The 5,938-nt window shown below is 44.1% G+C and overlaps 1 non-coding gene across 1 annotated transcript; it reads left to right on the forward strand.

Moving 5' to 3' along the window:
- The first annotated feature begins 1,291 nt into the window (after positions 1 to 1,291).
- LOC114815323 lies at positions 1,292 to 1,428 on the forward strand. Its single transcript, XR_003763087.1, has one exon. It is a non-coding gene; the product is annotated as a small nucleolar RNA SNORA7 (small nucleolar RNA).
- The last annotated feature ends 4,510 nt before the right edge of the window (positions 1,429 to 5,938 follow it).

The following is a 5,938-nucleotide window of genomic DNA, read 5'->3' on the forward strand; positions in this document are numbered from 1 at the left end:
CTCAAACAACATTAACAGTCACTGTAATCAACACCCAGCAGATTCCTTTCATACATCTACAGTGTGATCCTAAGATCTCTTTTAAAATTTGGTTTTGCACAGAGTGAATTGAAAAATTAGATTGTGCTGAATATAGGATAGTCAATTTCAGTTCTGGTTGGAGGTTATGCAACTAAGAAGGGCCAATCTCAATCTCATGAGGGAAAAGCTCCTGAATCTCAGAATTTAATGCCTTTGATTAATAATAATAATAATGATAATGATAATAATAATAATAAAGTTGGTATTTGTTAAGCGCTTACTATGTGCAAAGCACTGTTCTAAGTGCTGGGGTGGATTCAGGCTAATCAGGTTGTCCCACATGAGGCTCACAGTCTTAATCCCCATTTTACAGATGAGGTAACTGAGGCACAGAGAAGTTAAGTGACTTGCCCACAGTCACACAGCTGACCAGTGGCAGAGCTGGGATTCGAACCCATGACCTCTGACTCCCAAGCCCGTGCTCTTTCCACTGAGCCATGCTGCTTCTCTGATTAAGAGTACAGTACCTGGGAGAAGCCAGGGGATGAGAAGACCACCAGCTCTCCAAGCCTGGATGTTCTGTAGACACTACTTACGAAGACTTACCCTAAAACTTCTCAAATTTTTAACAGGAATGTTAACAGAGCCTTCATCCTTGAGGCTTCAAGGAGTTTCTGAACTCTCACCTCCTGTTGGTGGTCGGTGTTTCATCCTCTTTGATTTAATTCCCAGGTTTTCTGGGAGTTTGTCAATCCATTATATTTATTGAGCAATTACTTTGTGCAGAGTACAGTACTAAGTGCTTGGGAGAGTACAATATGGAGAAACAACATGGAATATGGGATAGAGCACAGGCCTGGGAGTCAGAAGTTCATGGGTTCTAATCCCTCTCCCGCCACTTGTGGGCTGTGTGGCCTTGGGCAAATCACTTTGTTTATCTGGGCCTCAGTTACCTCATCTATAAAATGGGGATCAAGACTGTGAGCCTCTCATGGGAGAGGGACTGTATCCAACCTGATTTGCTTATGCCCACCCCAGAGATTACTACAGTCCCTGGCACAAAGTAAACACATAACAAATACCATCATTGTTATTATTATTGCAATATAACAGAGTTGGTAGATACATTCCTCATCCACAAAGAGCTTGCAGTCTAGCACTTTCTACAAAGCTGCTGACCATTGGCTTCTAGGCTCTCCCTTCAGCACTGTCTTCAGATATTTCTCTTTCTTGAGGAGGGGAGACATTTTCTGCTCCCTACTTGATTCTTCCCCTCTCAGGATCGCTCCTGGAGAGTTTCCAGTATTCTACCAGTCTTGACTACGGGAAGGAATGTCAAGCAGAGGCCTACCCATTCCATTCCTAGCTGGGCAGTGGTTAGCAAGTGGAAGGCAATCTGCTACAAGTCAAAAGTCACCTGTGCTGGGGGGCAGTGGCACGGGAGAGAGTCGAGGACAGAAACTCGAGTTTACTGCGCCGCGATGGGAAACCACTTCCATATTTTTACCAAGTAAACTCTACAGATACACTACCAGAACTATTGAAGATGGAGATGGGGCATTTTGGGAGAGGTGTTCATGGAGTCGCTGTGGGTCGGAGACAACTCAACAGCATAAAACAAAACAAGGTGGCCATTACAATATGCAGTGTAACATAAAGATGTCTTAGGAAAGTACCAAACCTAGAATGCTTCTACAGCTATCCTCTGCCTTTGTCTCTTACTTTTCTGTTCTTTGCACTTGATACACTCAGGCTTCTGCCCTCTGCTTCCACAGAGCAACCTCCTAACTGCCCCTTAGTTTCAGCTCTCCTGCCTCCTGCCAGATCAAGCTCCAGCCAAGCCAGGAAACAGCCAGGGACATCACTTCCTTAGGTTACTGCAAAGTTGATGTCATCCCCACTGCCAGAAGCCATAGCACAAATTGCTAATTGGATGGCACCATTCACAAAACCCCAAACTACTTTGGGTTATATCTATTCCAATTTATTGCTCCACTTTTCTCCATCCCTGGATAAACCTCCCCTCTCAGCTTCACCAAGTCCTCTGCTCCTTCCAAGTCTTGTTAAACAGCCACTTCCTCCAGGGAGCTTTTCCTGGATCAATCTCCCACCTTCTCAATCATTCCATTCCCTCTGCCCTCTTATGAACTTACCAGTTTATTTGTTGATGAACTATGTATTAAACACCTCTGTTTATTAATCTGATCTATTTTTTCCATTCCTTTTACTCCTGTCCATTTGTTAGTCTAAGATGGCATGCTTCTGGAAGGTAGTGATCATCTTCCCCTCCTTCCTGGCCCCGAAGCCACACATCCTGAACATTCATCTTGAGGCTGAACAGAGTATGAGAATAATGTAAGGATGAGGCTGGTTGGTGACCAACCTGGAGATCCAGAAGAACCTGGCAGATTTAGGAATGTTTGGGATTGGTCCCAGAAGGATGATGATAGAGCACAATTGCAATTATTTTGCAACACAATTATTGCAATTATTATTATTGCAATTATTATTGCAATTATTGAAATTGCTCATTGCATTGCAAAAGAGCACCATTCTACACATCAGTAATTGTGTAGAATCATAAGTAAGTTCAGTCCAGACAGGGCCCTCGCTTCCAAAGATCTCCCTTCTGGAGAGCAAAGGGTGAGTTCTTTTCCTGTTGAAATCTTCCTTGTCCTCAATCACTACTGCATTTACCCAGTTCACCCTCATTCACTTCGAGCTTGTCCCTCACCCCTGAAAACCCAGGACTTTATCCCAACTGGAACCACTGCTCAAGCAGATATGACACTCAAAACCAATCCCTTAATATCCAATTGTCTGACTCCAGACTGATGGGGGGTTGATGCTCATACTCTGTAACACTACCAGCCTATCAATAGGTGAAACTGGAGTTAACCTCTAATGCTCACCTTGAGTTCTCCAAGACATTCTTGGGGAATTCTGAGATAAGGAGAGGCGACCAACCTCTAAATCTTGGCAATCTGTTCCATGAGAGTTGGACTGGAAGAGTTCTTCAAATGAAGCACTGCGAAACATGGGATGAGCAATGAAGAGACAGAGCTCAGGATGTGACTTGTTAGATTTTGGCTCTCTGGACCTGCAAACTATTCACCAACCCTTCCCATACTTCCACCATCGTAGAGATAGATGATGAATAACCTTCATTATTGATGCTGTAAGTTATTGCCGCTAGATTTCTTTCCTTCCTCCTGACTTGTGCTCTCAGATGTCCAGGACATAGCCTGGAAATACCCCAGACTTGAAGCTTTACTCTGCACATGTTCTGAGTCCAATCAAAGGTTGCTGAGATTTATAGTCCCAGAACCAATGTCTCTACTCAGAACAGATTCAGAGGAATATATTTTCCTATCCCCATTGTCTGGGATCAATCAGTCAGTCAGTCATACTTATTGAGTGCTTACTGTGTACAGAGCACTGTAGTAAGAGATAGAGCCATGAGACCACAGAGACCTTCAATCTTCAAAAAAGACCATCTAACTTCACCAGAGGAGGTCAAAGAGACCAAGCAGGGTGCTGAGAATTGTAGTTGGTCAGGTCAATAACCCTTTCCCACAGCTTGGATTTTCATATTTATTGGAGTCTCATATTTAGACTCTGGGCTCTGTATCGATGTCTGAAACCCAGATTTCTCAGTCAAAGTAGGAAATGTAAAGACTGTTTGGACACTGATGAAATCTAAACATTGGTGGGTTATTTCCTCTGTTTCTGCATTCACCTATTTTTCCCACTGCCCACTCAAACTTTCTCTTAAAGTAGTTCTTAAACCTCACCCAACTTGCCTCATCATCCAATGCCTATTTCCCCTGTGAAACTTTCCCTGATAAATTCTGACTGCCAGGTCTCTGCTGGAGGGCAAGAGATGAACTTATCTTTGCTCTGCATGGGACTATTGTGGTTATTGTCAGTGGATGCTATTAAATGTCAGTGGAGGTGAAAGAGGTTTTTCCCAGGCGAAGCTGCTATCACTAATCAAACATACCTGTTTTTCAAGAGTTGGGATATCTGTCCTTGGAGACTTTTAGGAGTTTCTTGAAAGCTGCACATCTAGTGTAAGCCTAAGGAGAAGCTCAAGAAATTGTTCTTTTCTTCCCATGAGCCCTCCTGATTAAGACCTCAGTTAGGAAATTCAGACAGGTCCCACAGACAGCCACAACCTGCCCAGATCCTCCCCATTCACTGCCCTTTTCCTGTGTGCTGCCCTTCTGCAGAGCTCATGAGGAGATGTTTCCTCATCTGTAAAATAATTACAGTAATAATGGTATTTGTTAAGCACTTACTATGTGCCAAACACTGTTCTAAGCACTGGGGTAGATACCAGGTAATCAGGTTGTCCCACGTGGGGCTCACAGTCTTAATTCCCATTTTCCAGATAAGGTAACTCAGGCAGGCAGAAGATTTACCCAGGGTCTTACAGCAGATGGGGATTAAATACCTCTTCTCTCTCCTTCTTAGACTTGAACCCCACATGGAACAGAGACTCTGCCCAACCCGACTAACTTTTATCTACTCCAGCACTTAGAACAGTGCTTTACATACAGTAGGTGTTTAAAAATTCCATTAGGAATTAATTAATTACCTGCTCTTTGAAAAAAAAACAGACCAACACCCATTTCTCTTATTTTAAAAAATTTAAGCCATCTGAAAGCTAGGGCAGCCACAGGGCCTGATGTGATGGACAGTGCCTGAGTCTGACATACATAAGTTGTAATGAAAGTCTCCCCCTCCTCAGAGTTCTCAAAGAACAAGAGCTAAGGACAGCTGCAGTAAAGTCACAGTTTTAGAACAGAGAAATGAGAAATCAACGCACACCAAATCCACAGCTTCAGGCCCCAGAAGGAAATTGCAGGCAATGAGTTTCATCAACTCAGCGTGGCGCAGTGGAAAGAGCACGGGCTTTGGAGTCAGGGCTCATGAGTTCGAATCCCAGCTCTGCCACTTGTCAGCTGTGTGACTGTGGGCAAGTCACTTAACTTCTCTGTGCCTCAGTTCCCTCATCTGTAAAATGGGGATTAAGACTGTGAGCCCCACGTGGGACAACCTGATTCCCCTGTGTCTACCCCAGCGCTTAGAACAGTGCTCTGCACATAGTAAGCGCTTAACAAATACCAACATTATTATCAACTGGGTTAGCTCTGGATGGCCCATCCAGTTGGACTTCTAATCTCATTCTTGGCTGTTATCCATCACTCTCTTCGAGAGTGTAAGATCCTTGAGGATAGGGAATCTGAGATCCCAGGTGATGCAACAGGCTAAAGAAACTAAGCTATTCTGCCTTGAAACAGAGGTAAAGGGAAGATTTCACCCCAGGAACTCAGAAGGCGGTAGATATTGCAAGTCCCTGATTCATGAACAAGAAACCTCTTAGGGAACTGAGAAGGTTTAGGGTAATTATTTGAACAGGAGGAGAGTTGTGTTTGGTTTAAAACAAGAAATACTAGGGCCATGGTGACAAAAACCAAAAAAACCCTTTAGCTGAAAACACAGACACATTTGACCTCAATGATCTTTGATATGATTAACTTAAAACCAAGGGAACAACAGAATCTGGTGACAGACAAGTGAGATGCAATAATGGGGAGCAACTCTAGTCCCTGGGTCATGGCCAGCTTTGCCTTTGCTTCTTGGTGTGGCTCTTCTGGGGACCCATGGCTGGCTGGGGTCCTGGTATAGTGGATTTCTCTTCTCCCTGGAGAATGGAAATCTGCAACCCTACCCTCACCTACTCCCATGATTCCCAGTCTATAGCCACCAGACATCTCAGACTCTGGGAAAATGCAGCCACTTTTGGGGAGGGCCACAGCTTCTGGTTCCCTTTTACAGCTGTCCAGCAGGATGGAGTAAAATCTGAAGGGTAGGTCTGGGCAATCCAAATGAAACCACTAACCTGAGAGAG

This window comes from Ornithorhynchus anatinus, chromosome 11, assembly GCF_004115215.2.
Source record: "Ornithorhynchus anatinus isolate Pmale09 chromosome 11, mOrnAna1.pri.v4, whole genome shotgun sequence".
In the NCBI taxonomy this organism is placed as follows: domain Eukaryota; kingdom Metazoa; phylum Chordata; class Mammalia; order Monotremata; family Ornithorhynchidae; genus Ornithorhynchus; species Ornithorhynchus anatinus.